Source organism: Macrobrachium nipponense, chromosome 22 (assembly GCF_015104395.2).
Source record: "Macrobrachium nipponense isolate FS-2020 chromosome 22, ASM1510439v2, whole genome shotgun sequence".
NCBI lineage: Eukaryota > Metazoa > Arthropoda > Malacostraca > Decapoda > Palaemonidae > Macrobrachium > Macrobrachium nipponense.
In genome coordinates this window covers 33601999-33620306 of record NC_087213.1, presented here as the reverse complement: position 1 = coordinate 33620306, position 18308 = coordinate 33601999, and the positions used below count along the sequence as shown (strand labels likewise).

Here is an 18308-nt window from a genome sequence, read left to right as displayed (position 1 = left end):
AATCCTCTTCTATTTATCTTCTCACCCTATCTCGCATGCATACATACAAAAAAATCCCTTTTCGAAATTTGACACAAAAGTGACAATGAAAAGGATATTTATTCGTCGATTTTTTTTTTATGTTTAGCAATGAAATAAATCATTAATTACAAACAATTTTATGAGGAAAACTGAAAGGGAATTTCAGATAATCTTGGGAGAAACTCAAGCTGAAACTCGCAAACCCGGACAGTAGGGGAGACCGGGGCTAATTGGCTACAGGGGTAAGTTGGCACACTCAAAATAACTTTAAAGTTTACCAATAAGTGACTCTAATACATATATACTGTGGGATTGCCTCGTGGTTCCTCAGTTGCCAGCAAAACTCTATAGAGATAGAACGTAGGAGCTCGAATTTATGAGACAAATTTTGATTTTGATGGCAGTAAGTAAATTTGTTTATCTTTCTGTTATTTACTATTACATTTATACATTCCTGAAAGATTATTTTTCAGTTATAGCATAGTTTTCCTTATGGTTTAAAGATTCTATACCATTAAAATGAATAATTCAAGGCTTCCTGGTGTAGACTGGTAAGTATTTTTGTACTAAATGGTAGGGATGGGGCAAGTTGGCTAAAAAAAATGGGGCAAATTGGCACATGTCCAGATTTGCCTCACGTTATTTGATAACAATAGTGAGCCTATTTATTTATATAATTTACGTTTTTTTTCTGGATTTTTGTAAGGATAATGAGATTAGTGTCCTATCATTTCCTCTACATTGCTCTCACAAGTTGCAGCCCCTGGATGTTAGTGTTTATAGACCTCCGAAGAAATGCGTTAACAAGGCATGTGATTCGTGGGTGACTGGTAATCCATCTGTGACATTCCTGGTAAAGTCTCCTCGGCTTTACCTCTAGCTGTCACTTATTCTGATATTTTCAATGGGTTTAGGATGGCTGGAATTTCACCTCTGAACACAGACTATTTCAAGATTTTGATCTTACGGGTGCGTATGTAACAGATTGAGAGATGTCCGAAAAGACACATGGGGTTCAGATTAGTCGTCAGCGTGATAAAGAGTTTAAGAACTGCTCCTGTTGATTCAGAAGAAAGTTCAGCTGAAGACAGCCTGTGTTTGGTAAGCCAGGAGAGGTGTGTGTCCAGTGCAGGGCATATAACATGTGGGAGTAAGAAGACTACTGATGAAGATTTATTTGACACCTACCACAATTAAAACTACATGATGATCTGAAGTAATACTAATGCCTTATATTTTGTATTTCGGAAATTCAAGGGGTATTTTTGCTACTTGATTTAAATGCAAAGTAGTAATTTTCTTTTAATTATCAATGTGCCAACTTACCCCATAATGTGTGGCAACTTACAACGTATACGGGGCAAGTTGGCACGAAAAAGTTATTTTTTTCTAAAGCTCATTGTTACCTTCTGTTGAAAGCAAATAAGAATTATTTTGCCTTCTGATAAAGCCGAATGTTAATTTTTTTCAGTGATGGTAAGAATTTTGCAAAAATATTTGTTTTATATTCACAATAACCAAAATTGTAAAAAGTGTGCCAACTAGCCCGGGTCTCCCCTATTGCTGCTGATGCAGTCATTTCTTACACCTGCTACCCGTGTCATGAAATCAAGGTCATATAACACTAAACTTCTAATTTTTAACCGTAATTTACATGAACTATCTCGTCTTTTTATGTATGTGCAATGCCATGAAATAAAACTATGCATTAGAAAGATTTACAAGCCTTTATGAAATAAAGACATGCCTGTAAGTGCTAGGGGGCTCATTCCTATCCAAGGAATCTGGAGTCATAACCAAAAACCTATTTCATTAATATTTTTTTATCTAATTTTCTTCTTATTTTCGTCTTTAATGCGTATATATATATATATACATATATATATATATATATATATATATATATATATTGAAATAATTATGAGAAATTAAAGGACCTCTTGGATAATATCCGTTGTGTATTACCTTGACACAAACTTTTAACAAGAGATAGTCTTACATAACTGTCCATCAATGAAAGCGTGAAACTTAATAGCCAAAAATGCAACAGGTTTTGACCATATAGTGTAAGTAAAAATATGAAAAACGTGCTATGAATATTCATCCAAGATCTTGATTTATTTCGGATATTAAAATTTTAACGTAGTCATATTATATTTGGATATACCCAAAGGAGTCGTCATGCAGCAACTCCAGTAAACTTTTGATAAAAAAAATACCGTCGCAAGAAAAAAGAAAGTAGTGAACGACTGGAAATAACGAAGAAAGACAAAGAAAATGGGAGGGTCTGGTCTGACAGATCATCCGAGAACAGCTAAGGATTTTAGAATTTGGACTGAAGTGAAATAAACCATCGCCTTAGAGCCAAGAGTCGACAAGCAGTTCCTAATGTATCATCCGCGTGGCCTCCAAGGTGAGTGAAAGGTCCACCTCTCCCATAACTTGTTTACAGAACAGATCTGTGGGTCTGGATTTCAGCGGATAAATTTTAGTTGTCATTCTTAACTATATGTATGAAGGACATTAACAGCAGAAAGGGCGAAATTGAGGCTTCTCCACATGCATTGAATAGACACTTCAGATTTGAATATCCTCTGTTTATGAGTTTAAGGATCTACAGATAAAAAAAAAAAAAAAAAAAAAAAAAAAAAAAAAAAACGAGTATACTCTGCGGCAGTCTACCAGAGAAAAGTTGAAACCTGCATAGGCATGAGCAAAATCCAAAGACCTCCGTATACTACTCTACGTACTAAGGTCATATAATTTTCTTATCTACCCATACGTTAAAAAACACACGAGATTCTAGTTAACAGTTTTCCCCCCAAAAAGACAAACTATATATAATTTAAGAGCAGATCTGTTTTCACCTTTAGTATTAGATAAAGATAAGAGGAGGAGGAAGGGGGAAGAAACTTTAACATTTCTGACGAATATTAGATGAAGTTATTGAGACGAAACCAAAAAGTTGTTATACAAACTCTCAGAGCATAATGGGGTTTTGTCAGGTGTAATATGCAAATACTCTGCAGGAATCTTCAATTAGCATAATCTTTTTTGGTCAACATATTTTATGGTGTGATGTGCATTAAGTAACGCTTACAACTGATCCAGTAAAATTGAAGTCATGATTTGAATAAAAGGTAACATGCCGGTTAGTATACCTACTACTGTTTGCAGAAAACTTTTCTCATATACTTATAATTATGTCTGTGTTCAGTAGGCATGCATCTCTCCATATTTGACCTGATAGTGTCCCAAGCCCTCGGCAAATACTACCTCTTCGGCGGACAGAGTACACGTTATTGAATGCGAAACAGATCACCAGACTGCAATGCAAGGATAAGTCTTCTCTGGAAATGATATTTCTAAAGGAAATATTTAAATCAGCACAATGTTTGATGTCAATTGTTTTTTTATACCATTTAATCGTCGCCTTCCTAAAAACAGCTTGTTGATTTTGCAACTGGAAAAAATAACGTAAATTGTATTACTCTATATCAAATTGTGAAAGAAGGCTGGACGTCGGGTATATATGCTCATTCTTAGCACTTCTACTCTTTCTCTATTGTTATATTTTATTTGTTTTAACTTTCATACACCCTGCAAAGGTGATTGTCGAAAGTAGGGGAAACTATATGCATGCTTAAACGTTTACAGATCAATATTTAAAATAGCTTAAAATTAGTGTTGTCAATTATCGCAGTTAGGGGAGAATCAGCAGAGTATTATTTCCAATAACAGAAGAGTAGCACCTTTGTCTAATTAAAACACTGAACAAGTATAATTAAGTCAGGAAAAAAAGTGAGGATAAATCGAATAGTGAAATCTAGTAGTGCTTAATGAAAGCGTCACCAAAAGCTAATATACTGATCTATCGAGACTTATTCACATATTGCTATGGATACACACCAAAATATGGTATTTAGGTTAAATCATACCATGGATATCCTCATAGTTGATTGTAAAATCTCCAAAACCATTATCTCATATAGTAGTGTAACTTTTTACCAAAATATATTATATAATGTATGGAATACAGCCAAAATATCAAAAGAAAACAAAAGAAAAAGGAGACAAAGAAAACGTATTTATTTCCCAAGGATTTTGGATGCAGTCAAACATTCCCTTCCTCCTTTATGACTCACGAGTCCTTGCAACGCATCGAAAACAGCTTTTGTTTGTTTTTATCAGTTTCAACCTAGGCCTGGAACGTTACTAGTCCGTTACTATTGTGTGAGTGGAAAAGACTTCCGAACGCCGTTTACTTAGTAAGTCACTGTTTGTTGGACTTGGATTTATATCTTTTAGATTGTGATTTTTGTAATCCTTTCCTTGTGACAGAGAAATGGATCAGCAAGGGGTCTCGGGTACAGTTCATTTTAATATAGGATGTATTTGTGGATGTGCAACCACTCAGGATAGGTAGCGCCTGTTATTACCTACTAGGAATATCAATTTACAACTCTGAAAATTTGACAACAGCTGTCGTCGAACGAATTTCTCAATGATTCTGCATATCAGAGTTCTCAGATTTCATATTAGGCCTTAGATAGCTTGAATGTTGTACTACTGGTAGATGTAGCCTATGTAACTATTGCTCGGCGACCTACTTGAGGTAGAAATTAGTAGTAAATAAGAAAACTAAATGCCGGTTAAGTTTGGTAAAAGGGTATGAAATTTGTTTTAAAGCTTAAGAAGTGGTTTATGCCACTGAAGTTTAGAAATTGACTTGTCATTTTTTATGTAGTTGTTTGGCTAGTATGGTTTAAAGTTTGCTTAATTAGGTTAGCTCCAATTTAGGATGCATTCTTACTTTTCTCCCCTTACTGATTTTGAATAATGCATTTTTCATTTTACCAATCTCTACCCCAAGTGATTTCCAGCTTTAGATTTTACCTAGTGTGTATTCTACTGTGCAAGTGTTAAAGACCAATAACTTTTTCTCTACAAATATTTAGAGCAAATGATTGTTCAGGTTACTTGTTTTTGTGGCTTGATTCTCGTTATTGCAATAATGACTTTTCTTTAATTCCCTTGGCTAAATGGAATAGGGTAAAACACCGCATGGCCTGCAGCAGGCCATGTACGATCAATGCATGCCACCCTCCGAAAAAGTACATTATAACGCGTCCTGACACCGGAGTTGGACATCAGTCGCGACTTGTTGGTGAGAAACGGAGCTAAAGAACTCTACTCTCCTTTTGAAGTAAGTATTTTCTCCAAAGTTAGAAACTAAGGCCAAATTTTAAGATTTAAACAGAGGGTAGTGAAAAGGGTGGCTACGGCAGTGGAAATCTCACCAAAACGCTTTCGAAATTTTTACTTCGCTTCAATATTTTAGAAGATTGACGCTATCTTGATGTTTACCGAGTCGCTTGTCAGCCAAACTTCCCATTTCCTGTGATAAATCCGCACACCACTTGTACCTACAGATGTTGGGGCACTTTCATCACCACAATCGGAACACGGTCCCTTACCAGGACGTTTTTAAGTAAACAACTGTTTTGGTAGAAGACGACGACTAAGCGTGCACTAGTAGATAATTTTTTAAATAAATATTTAAACATAAATATTTTACATTTGATTTATTTGAAAATATTAGTTATTGAAAGTAACTCTATTCTGACTCAAATTTAAGTAATTATTTTTCGGAATTAGAACATTCTTTTAAGTCCTGTATTCCGAACGTTCTTTTAAGTCCTGTATTATGACGTCACGACATCTTGACTTTCATACCTATTGTAAATAATTGCTATACTCTACTTTCTTGCAGAACAGTTTACCAGTTATTCATGCAGATAATCAGCTATGCATGTAATTGTTATAATCGTAATGCGCATATACATCATTAATATTTACTCTGGATATATGAAGATTTTTTGCTGCCGGATTACCGCCGTAGTGTGACGCAATCACTTTTGGTCCCTGGGCCTCTGTCTTCGCCCTGTAAGAAATTAATGGGGCCGAATTTGCAATGACCAGAAAGTCGTTAAGAGGAAAGTTGGCATTGAGGGGCATATGTTTTGATTGAGAAAAATACAAGTTTATACAATAGCTAGCTTGTAAAAAATACTTTATTACAAAAAACTTTGACAACTAAGCAGCATACCTACTATGGGTTTCAGAGACAGTCTAAGCACGTTTTTTGGCAATATTTCTGTAATGAACACTTATCAGAACGAGTTTCATACTTTCACTAATATAGGCAACAAAATGTTTTATTGTGCTGATTACAACTGCAATCTTGAGTAAGATCAATAAACGTTACATATATACGCTGACATTGTTCAAATGAGTGCTGGGAAGGCTCAAAGATTAAGTCCATCCGTGACCAGACCCTGCCATCCACACGGTAGCCGCCATATTGGATTTCAAAACTTCCTTTAAAACATATTTTACGAAGAGCGTCACATGCTTATTTTAGTTCGTATGGGGCTTTCATATATCACATTATGTTGACGAAACTTCAATCTTTTGAATGGTATGCATAGAGTTGTAATTGAATTCTTGTTTCACCAATTAAATATAGTGGATAAGACCCGTCTAGTGTGATAAGGGTTGGTAGTCAGTGATTTTTTTTACCCTAGTAGGGTAAACATCATCATGGACTTGGCCAACACACAGACGGTCACGGCTTGCCACTCTCCGAAAAAGTACTTGTAATGCGTCGTGACACCGTAGATGGGCATCAGTCATGACTTCTTGTTGGTGAGACACGGAGTTAAAGACCTCTACTCTCCTTTCAAAGTAAGTATTTTCTCCAAAGTTAGAAATTAAGGCCAAATTTAAAGCTTTAAACAGAGGGTAGTGAAAAGGGTGGCCAACGCAGTGCAAATCTCGCCAAAATGCTTTAGAAATTTTTACTTGCGCTTAAATATTTTAGAAGATTGACACCATCTCGATATTTGTGGAGTCGCTTGCGTCAACAAACTTCCCATTTCCTGTGATAAATCCGCACACCACGTTTACCCATAGATGCTGGGGCACTTTCATCACAACACTCGGAACAGTCACTGGCCATGACGTTTTTAAGGAAACAAATTTTTTAAGGAAACTACTATTTTGGTAGAAGATTATGAAGTGTGCACTAGGTAATTTAAATAAATAGTAAAACATCAATATTTTACATTTGATTAATTTGAAAATATTAGTTATTGAAAAAGTAACTATTCTGACTCAAATTTAATTATTTTTCAGAATTAGAACGTTCTTTTAAGTCCTGTATTTTTTAAGTCCTGTATTATGACGTCACGACATCTTGACTTTCGTACCTATTGTAAATGAATTGCTATACTCAACTTTCTTGCAGAACAGTTTACCAGCTATTCATGCAGATTATCAGCTATTCATGTAATTGTAATAATTGTAATGCGCATATATATCTTTATTTACTTTTTGGATATATGATGTTTTACTGCCGGATTACTGCCGTAGAGTGACATAATCACTTTTGATCCCTGGGCCTCTTTTTCTGTTTTCGCACCATAAGAAATTAATGGGGCCGAATTTGCAATGACCAGAAAGTCTTTAAAAGCGGAAAGTTAGCATTGAGGGGCATATGCTTTGAGAAAAATACAAATTTATAAAATAGCTAGCTTGTAAAAAGTACTTTATTTCAAAAAACTTGATTGACAACTAAGCAGCATACCTACTATGGGTTTCAGAAACAGTGCAAGCACATTTTTTGGCAATATTTCTGTAACTATAGTGTATTACACCCAGTGCCGTAATTTATAAGGGTATCGTGAATCACTAATCGTAAAGAATAGGACACTTGGTCCTTGTACCAAGAGACAAAAACTCCATTATCCAGAAATTGATACGAAGATGCATAAAAAGTTCCACTTACCCTCTCCCCCCACCTCCACCCCTGTCCTTCTTCCTTCCTTCATCTTCCCTTCTCTCTCTCTCTTCTCGTCTCTCTCATCTTCCATTCTCTCATCTCTCTCCTCTCCTCTTCACTCCCCTTCACTCTTCTCTTCTCTCTCTCTCTCTCTCTCTCTCTCTCTCTCTCTCTCTCTCTCTCTCTCTCTCTCTCTGTTGCCAATTGGTATGTGTTCACCCTCCAAACTGGGTATAAGACTTGCACGAAACTTGGAAATTGGTGAAGTTATCCTATGTATTGAAAGTATATATACATAAATATTAAAGCAATTTTATCATTATAGCATTACTATGACAACTAGAATTCATGGAAACAGTTTATGGTAATGCATCGGCGTTTGTGTGAAGATCCACTAATGTGGCAACAAAGATTTTGCCATTCTTAGCATGCAAACATTAAAGGTTACATTTATTTCTGGCATATAGTTATTAAAAAAATAAAAATACTAATATAGACTTAAATCAATGAAAAGTGCTTGCAAAAAAAAGGATAACCTGAAGATTAGAGACCCCAAATACCTCTCCTGAAGAAAATAGACCCCAATATTTTCCTCCTGAAGAAATTACCCCAATATTATCCACCTGAAGATAAACGACCCCTGCTTGTTGGTGTCTCCAATCTTCAGGTGACCCACTTTAGCTCATATAGAGAAAAGGAGGAAAAATAGATATATATTCATTATAAACTTCTTTATTAAACATTTGTTAAAAACACAAATTTAGACAATCAATCAATAGTTAATTAAAAAGCGTATTGTCTTGCAATTTCAGTACAAAAATAATCAAGCCTACTGTTACTCCTGTGGCTAGCACGCGCAGCGCAACATTACTTCTTGCCAGAACATACTGAGCTTCCCAAGAATCTTTAAATATGCGGAGAAGGTGCGAAGCGCCTTTCCTCCACGGCCTTACTGTAACCCCTGTTAATTCCTCACCTTAAGAAAAGACCCCAATAGTTTCCACCTGAAGAAAAGCGACCCCAGCGTGTGTTGGGGTCGCTTTTCTTCAGGTGATCAAAAAAAAGTTATATTTAAAATCACAGATAGTCGTCTGCACTGAGATTTTCGGCAACCAGATGTACGACAAGGTCAGAAACATTGGATTGTATCTATTTTTAGAAATATCTAATTTTTCGGGGTAATTTGTTTGCAAAAAAGGGATAATGACATGAAGTAAATAAACATTTTGAAATAACAAAGTAAAGTTAAACTAAATAATGAGTAAAGTAAACCAGTAAGGGAATAAAGCTTTGCACATTATAAACAGTGTCGTCTGCTGCTGCTCGTAACCGTTTGTGGAGTGAGCGCTTAGGAACCAGGAACAGCAACATGGTTCAAGTGCAATATGGAGTGAATTAAGACCAAAATGTGTATTATTACAATCAAATAAGCACTGTGGATTTTCAGTTGTGATGGCATTAAGGATAAAACCACCGATTAGAAGGTAAAAATGAATTCGGTTCAAACCATGACCCCGGGAATAACAAGTTTCATACTTTACTAATATAGTCAACAGAATGTTGTTTTATTGTGCTGATTACAACTGCAATCTTGAGTAAGATCAATAAACTTTCCATATATACGCTAACATTGTTCAAATAAGTGCTGGGAAGGCTGGGTAAGATGGCGGACAGTCCGTGATTAGACCGGCCAGCCACACGACATATTGGATTTCAAAACTGCCCTAAACATATTTTACGAAGAGCGTCACAGGCTTATTTTAGTTTGTATGGGGCTTTCATATATCACATTGTTGATGAAACTTCAATCTTTTGAATGGTATGTTTAGAGTTGTAATTGTATTCTTTTCACCAATTGAATATAGTGAATAAGACCCAGCCAGCGTGATGGTGGATAGTCGGTGATTGTTTACCCTATTTAAGATCAATAGGAAACTGTTTTGGGTTTTGAAAGTAGTGAATAACTGCTATTAATAGTGAAATAAGCCCTTGAGCGGAGACAAGATTATGGTAGTTACATGGTATTCAAAGCTAAGTATTTCTAGCTAATGACTCCGCACCTACTTTTGCTTTGAAAATTTATTTTCCTACAGTTTTGGTGCTTTTGATGGAGCATTATTAATCTTTTGGGGGTCAACAGATATTTACCTCCTGTCGCTACCCAACAATGATGGGGGGGGGGGGGAAACTGGGTATTAGGTGTTTTGGGTGAGGGAGAACACGCATAAACAAAGCGGCCATGTTAGTGTTCTGATAGAGGGCGATGGAAGTGCAAACCACCAGGGAACCATATGTTCCAAGGAAGGAAGTGGCTGAGGGATAGTGGGTCGGGTACTAGGGGGTGGTGGTAGTGAAAGGTATGAGTTGGGAAAGAAGGGGGGGTGTGTTGGGTACACACACCTATGCATAAATAACAATTAATTGATCGGTAATTCTAGGCAATAACTCTGCACAGACTGCAAGGAACGGTCCCGCAAATCAAAAAGCCACTTGGAAATGGGGCATCCAATGCTTTTCGTAGTCTTTAGTACTAGCCCCATGAGGTTAATTGCAGTTGCCCCCCCAAGAACTAATGGTAAATTCTTTATAAGCAACCCAAATACTATAGGTGACTACAATTTACAAAGGAATACCTGATTTGGAGCAACCCAAATACTATAGGTAACTATAATTTACAAAGAAATAACTGATTTGGAGTTACCTAGATCTACCAATTGATCAACAAAGACCACTAACACATCAAAAGCACTTAAACTATAGGAAAAATAGTTAGACCTAGGGTACTTATCCGCGGCGGCCTAGACTATGGCAGTTGCGGTTTTTCTATGCAGTTTTACCTACTGAACAAGAATTTTAAGTAATATTTATTTGGACGACTGTAATTAACCCTCCAGGGGCCAGACTAAACACTGCAAAATACATTGGACGCCCCAATCCGTAGAGGATGTCTTATCCCCGGTTACATTCTTTGCAGTCCGTGCGGACTGCTTCTTTAAAATACCAAAATAAATTCACTTAGAATGACCTCATCAAGAAGAAGGTTTGGACAGTGACTGTAAATCACAAAAAGCACTTGCCTTAAGCAGTAACCCCAAGTCTTTCGTTCATATGGGGTAGGCACGTAACGACGATATGATGAAAATATTTTGATGTAATTATTGCAGTGACATAAACTGAAATCACCCTAATTTTAACAGACCTGTAATCTCGTGTAATGGGGGAAATTAGTCTACTTAAGAATAGAAAGACCAGTGTTGACTGGACCGTAACTCCTAGTTAACTTATGTAAAAAAAATTAGAATGGGTAATTCTATAGGAAAGGGGTGCATGGGCTTATAAAAAAAGTAGTTACCTAGAGTTATGGAGAATAGTGTATAGAATACTTAGATACTAGTCATTAAGTGAGGAAATGCTTGGTAATTCTAAGCCAGCATTCCGCGGTACAGTAGACTATGGCAGTTGACGTTTCCCTATATTATTTTACCTGCTGAACAAAAATTTAAAGTAATATTCGGTAGACTGTAATTAAAGCGTAATTTACCTTTGAAAACAACATGAAGGTACAAGGGGTGCGATGTACCAATGTACAGAGTTCAAAGGTAAATTTCAACTGCCATAGTCTACTTCAACTGAACAATCTTCGAAGTTTTGCTTCGGGGCCTAGAAACTTAAACAGCCATATTTGAATGCTAGTAGGCGGTGTGGGATACATAAACAACAGGGAGCCTTATGTCCTTTAAGAAGGGGGGGATACAGGGAGAGGAAGGCACAGGTACGAGTTGGTAAAGCCACGCTAGCATATGATGTGAAATAATAATTCCCAATAAATATCACCATCAAGAGCAATAAACCTTAGGAACACCATAACAATTGATATAACTAAATAATGTACATAAAGATTAAGAACTTTACCTTAAATGCTACATAAACGCCTTCCTTTGTAAGTCGAGCCTACATTCGTCGACACGAGGGCAAAATACCTGTTTTCTCAAGTCTGTGATTTTGACTGTACATTACCAACCTTTCATACTGCCCTGAGTAATGGACTGAAAAGTCCTTATAACTAAGGAAGCTGTTAACACAAGTACTGGGTAGAGTAGAGTCGAGTTGGTAATTGGCCTGGAGGAGTGGGAGGTGCCAGGGAATGATTCTGCCATCGTGGTCGGTTGATTACTGAAATGAAATGCACGGCCCGGCAAGCATTTTCAGGAGGAAATGGGGCGGGGGGAGTTGCGCAAAACAGGGTAGGGAGGATGGAGCGGGGTAAATATTTTAAGTTTAAAAAAAAAATGAACGTGTATATATTATATATATACAGGGTTTTACATGTCTGGCACTCCAGTATAAATTATAAAGTACAAGTCAAGAGGCCATTTTAGTGAATAATGAATGAAATATCAATTTTCAAGGTTCAGATTGGCCAGTTAAGGGGGGTAATTGAACTTAACAAGAAATGCTGAGAACAATTGTAAAAATTGTGTAACCTAACTGGTGGTGCTCTGCTCCCCATAGCTTCCCTTAAGGAAAGTTAAAGCAAGAGTAACTTATAAGTTAGGATACTAACCTAACCTAATCTAACCTACCTAGTAGAACGTGTTACCGTAACCCCCCTTAGGGAAGGCAATCTTAGAATTGTAACATATAGGTTAACCTAACCTAACCAACCTAACCTAGTAGAACATGTTTCCTGACCCCCCTCACACAAAGACAGTCTTAGAAGTGTAACATATAGGTTAGGATACTAACCTAACCTAACCTAGTAGAACATGTTACATGACGGCCATACCCCCCTTACATAAAGACCGTCTTAGAAGTGTAACATATAGGGTAGGATACTAACCTAACCAACCTAACCTAGCCTAGCCTAACCTAGTAGAACATGTTACCTGACCGGGGGGCGTACCCCCCCTTATGTAAAAACAATCTAAGAAGTGTAACATAAGTTAGGATACTAACCTAACCAATATAACCTAGTAGAACATGTTACCTTACTGGGGGGGCAGGATAGAACATGTTACCTGACCAGGGGACCTCCAACCCCCCTACCCCCCCCCCCTTACATAAAAACACATCTTAGAAGTGTAACATATAGGTTAGGATTCTTACCTAACCTAGTAAAATGTATGACCAAGATGATATAATATGAAAGTAATTATATAAAGTAAAATGTTATCCAAGTAATTGTTATGGATCAGAAAGGCAAGTAAAGGTGAATATAGAGAAAAGGGAGAAAAAATGCACATGTAATTTGGAATGGTTAAAATGTAAAAATGTAATGCCATCAATTTTCAAGTCATGACAAAGGTCTCGAAACGTCCGAAAACCTTCTCCTAGTCCCACCCCTCAGGAGACATTCAGGGACATGCCCTCAATTGTAACATCATAATGTAAGATATATAGGGCAACTTTATGAAGTGAGAAAAAGTCAGTGCACATATTATACAATACTGTGAATACAGAACTGAAATAAAAGCTTGAAGTAATATTACACAATTACAAAACAAATGAGGAAAGGGAATATATGTAACAATGCATGAATCCCTCCAAAACCTGTCGCAATGTAGGGTTAATAATGCAACATGTTTGGTTAAATATGTGTACCCCCCACCAAAACCCCCATCATTTATCTCCTCAGGAAGTTTGTGTGTGGATCAAAACCTCCCTTATATCACGGCGCATGCGCCCTATGATTGGCGCATGCGCAGTAGGATTCGGCGTTGTAATAGCCGTAGTAATCAGTGGATTTGGGGTATGTAACTGCTCCATTATCAGTTTATCTAGTAATATTCTATCAATTACCTTCATTTTGCAACAAAGGGGAAGTCTCTAGCACAATATTTCTATTTATGGTAAAATTTTTGAAAACTGCTTATTTTTTTTTTTTTTTTTTTCTTTACGTCCGTGCGTTACGAATTCATGCATCATATTGTGATATTTTCTGTGTTGCTTTGATAGTTTTACAATTTATATACCAAAATCATCACAATTTAGTGTACAATACAACAAAAAAATAATTAACTTTAGCTTTTAACCGTTTTGCTCACAGCGCGATCTGTATACAATTATATATGACATTTTTTTTTGTGCTGTCATATATTCCAATATTTATATATAATTTTTTTTTTATTTCTGATGGTTGCATACTAAGCTTCAGGCAATGACAAAAAAAAGGAGTCAAAAATGAACTCTTAATCTTAGAAATTAAGCGTGCGGTGATTTTATGAAAAACTTTGTTTTTCCGCTTCGGCGGTCACTCGTGAACACCGCCGGCATATGGGAGACACTTTTGGAAATACCGGCTTGGCGTTTAAGGGTTAATTACAGCCGGCCAAACAAAGTTACTTTAAATTCTTGTTCAGGAGGTAAAACTGTATAGGAAAACGTCACCTGGCATAGTCTAGTTTGCCACAGTACAACTGCTTAGATCTACCAAATGCTTATTAGTCCCAAAAAAGTCACTTTAAAATGTAAAAATTCTTGTAAAAATTCTTGCAAATAAACTTAAGTTACAGGAGCTCTGTATCCCATTAAGTTACAGGAGCTCTGTATCCCAGTCAACTACAAACTGATGTCTGTATCTGCGTGCATCAAGGACTAAAAACAAATAACTAAAACAAGTGACAAATGCAATACGTACAAGGTAAACCCTTTGTACTTCCCTGTTTCTTTATGATCCATTCTTACACAATCGATGTGGAAAATTTTCTCTTGGCTATTTTGTCCTTCTTCATTGTGGCAGTAGCTTGGTGTTCCTGTGGCAAACTTTCCTGAAAACAAACTTACAACTTTTTCTTTGTGAAAGCTGTTACAACATTGGTGACCTCGACCCAACCACGGTCACACTCATAAAACATGTTATACTGCCATACAAATGGGCTAGTTTGTGGAACAGCCAGGGCCTTGCAACCCCAGTGATAAGCGCATGCAGCACAAAAATTTTCACTTGCCAGAATAAAAGTGCTTGCCAAGAATGTTTCAAAATGCTGATAAGGCATGAAGCGCCCATCTTCCATGCCAAAACTGAAATCAGGAATTTGCAGAAAATGACCGCTAAATTTTTTAAGTTTTAGTCTCTCCCACCCAAAACCCTGGTTATTACCTGTGGTCCCCCAAGATTGTTGGCAGTTGTAAGGGTTTTCCTCACTTATTTAATGATACTGAAGGATAGTGTTAATTTAGCATTTTAAGCAGCTTAACACAGAAACTGGTGCACCCCTTTCCTAGGGACTGGTGCGGCCCTTTCCTATAGAATTACCCTAAATTGGCTTGGCTATACTGGGTGGGTGACCAAGCCTGTGATTGGTCGAAAGAATGTTTGGGGCCTGTTTAAAGGGGTGGTGGAACAGGACTTTGCGCCTTATTCGCAATTTTTAAGATTCTTGGCAAGAAGGGTTTTACTGGCAAGTGGTAATATTACTTGCACCATTTGCCACAGGGGTTACAGGAAGTTGTAACGTGATTGGTTGGATACGTGTTCATCAGTCTATCTTCGCCCCAGCTTTAACCCATTTTTATATGGGGTCTGTGTGTCTCCCCCCAAAAACCTCCCTCTGTTTCCCTCACTTAGAAGTTGGTGTGTGAACCAAAAGCTCCCCTATAATATGGCACATGCACCGTAGCATTCGGTCTAGTAGCACTAGATGAAATTTGACTGAAATGGCTACATTCTCGGTTTGTCTATTTTTGCTTGTATCTCGTGTTCCAAATGTCATATAGAACAAGAAATAACACTTAACGCAGTACAACCTTCATCCAGGTGATTTACCCCAACCTTAGCCCTGCTTTCCCATAAGTCCCCCTTACCATAGGATAGTGTTCTGGGGTAATAATTCTTCTCTTGGTCTCTCCCACCCGAAACCCCACATCCCCAACGGGTTCCCTTTACCTTTGGATAGTTCTAAGGTAGATTACAGGTTAATTACAGCAGATCCCCCCAAAACTAATGGAAAGTTGTTAATAAGCAACTAAAATACTATAGGAAACTGCAAATTCTAAAGAAATACCCACCACAGTGTTATTTGCTAATCTCCCCCAAAGGTATTTATTGTAGGATATCATCCTAACATAGACCAACCATAATCTAACCTTGCTTAGGAAACCTGTTTGCCTTGACACCTGGTCTTCAGAGTGGCACTTCAATTGTTTTTGCAACTAATTGACAACTTCAACTACTGCCTCTTGGAGTTATGCATATGCTTTACTACCATGGTTAGTGTTAGTAATTAATGAAGATTATTGTACACTTGTCATTGCCTTCTTGGACAAGAAATAGCATTGCACACAGTTTGTTGGAGTGGTGGTTAAAGTAAACTGAAATTAAGCATGGGTGTACTTGACCAGTCTTTATGTATACTGGTTAAAGTGGTTGGGGCCATATACTCGTGTTTCAAAAATGTAAATGTATACTATAACAAGGCAAGGCTTGGCACTCTTAACATGTTTACTTCTATTAAGTGCTTAGTTGCACAAGGACAATGTATAACCTACTAATATTTATTTATCCGACATCCGAAATGGAGATGGAAGGATTAGGCTTTACTTAGTGGGCCCTTTGGAGTGGTCACATAGGTAATGTCCTAGGAGGGCCACCCACACAACCTTAAGGTCACTTCTGAAGAGCTTGGCTGATCCATTAAAGAAAGCAAGCTTTTAGTTCAAGTGTATAGCCATTATTTGAGCTCTGAAGTGGATATTTTTAAGAGCTTTCTATTTAGCTTGCTTTTGTGTATGGTTTGTCTTGGTCAAATTTTAGTAACTATTTTCCAACTGATCTTTCATCTGATGGACTTGAAATTTTGCATGGTTACTCAATCCCGGGGCAATACAACCTACATAATCAGTAGGTCAGCATTGACCTAATGACCCTGCAGTGACCTCTCCTAGTATCTCAGGCTTTCAACCTGCTCCCTTCATCCAGTGGACTTTAAATTTTGCTTGGTTACTCAATCCTGGGGGCAACACAACCTTACATGATCAGTGGGTCAGTATTGACTTCTAGTGACCCTCCAGTGACATCTCCCCAAAATCTCAGGTTTTCGACCTGATCCATTTGTCTGAGGGACTTTAAATTTTGCATGATTACTTAATCCTGGGGCAGTACAGTCTTACATGATCAGAGCAGCAGTGATCTTTCTAAGTATCTCAGGTTTTTTTTACCTGATCCCTTTGTCCGGTGGACTTTAAATTTTGCATGGTTACTCAATCCTGGAAATGCTACAAGAGAAAAATGACTTTTAGCATTTCTTTCCATGTTTGACGCTAACATTTTATTCTTTTAGACAGTAAGAAAATCCTGTTGGACATATTAGAAAATCCTGGAATGTCTCAAAGAATGCATTTTTCACTTTTTTTGCTTTTTAGTAAGTTCTGTTAAATTTCAGTAGCTTGAAACTCTTAATGACATGTTATCATGGTAGATCCATTTCGCTTCCCCTTCCAGTCTTTAATCAGTGTAGGGAGTTAATGTTTTTAGACTAGGAGCATAGCTAACCTATTTCAAGCTAACACTGCTTCTACAACAATTTCCTTAAAATTCTTTATGCTAAACAGTGAAGCTGGATTTGGAAAGATATTTCGTTTACTTCTTGAAAGAAATTTAATATAAACTAGGAAATAAAAACTGCATTGGAGTCTGGCTTTACTAAAGCTGTATTTTTTCTTAATCCGAATTTAAAACATTTTGTCAGGAAAAGGTTTTGAGGGCTACTTTACTGTGCATGATAAAATACATATTTGTTTTAGGACATGTTGCCTTGAAAGTAGGTTAAACCACAGATATAAAAGCCTAGATGCCGCATCGGCCGCTAGCTGAATAGGCTGGCGCACGTCATCAGGCCCGCTATCTTGGCGCGGTAATTCAAACAATGCAACAGGGTGCAGTATATGACGTTTTTTCGCCACTATTCGCTTAATATTGCACAGATTTTCTTGTCTGATGGCTCGTTACAAAGCTTACATAATTCCCTACAAGGATCTAATAAAATAATGTTGTCCCTTATTGTTTGAAAGTTAACGTACAATGACTTTGTTTTAGCAGGTAGGGGGAAGGGGGCTAGTTGTACACAAATGTTAATATTTACCCATAACTATTGCTGTAAACAATAATTTGAAATGCTGTGATAAGACAGCCTACGAAAAAAAATGGTTAAAGCAATATTGTTTAAGGGCCATTAGGTCAATAGGGTAAATAGTGTATGTTGGACACTAATTTGATGTTTCTAGATTTCTTTCACTGCATTATAGCTATGTAATATTAGTGTTAATCTGGTCCTTGTAATAAGAACTAAATGGCCAAGCAAGGCCCATAATGAGTTTTTGTTGATTTTTTGATATAGCCTGCTAATTTCATATCAATGCATATAATTATCATTACAATGTAGTATCATTAAACAGTTGGAAACAGCAATAAAAAAAAAAACTTGTTTAAACTGCTGGGAATATTTAT

At 37.0% G+C, this 18308-nt stretch overlaps 1 protein-coding gene across 4 annotated transcripts in view; it reads left to right on the top strand.

Moving 5' to 3' along the window:
* The first annotated feature begins 4161 nt into the window (after positions 1-4161).
* Positions 4162-18308, top strand: part of LOC135198587 (uncharacterized) — a 93176-nt gene continuing 79029 nt past the window's right edge. For all 4 annotated transcript variants that reach the window (XM_064226312.1, XM_064226310.1, XM_064226308.1 and 1 more), the window contains exon 1: positions 4162-4289. The gene's annotated coding sequence lies outside the window, so the exon portion shown is untranslated. The remainder of the gene's footprint in view (positions 4290-18308) is intronic.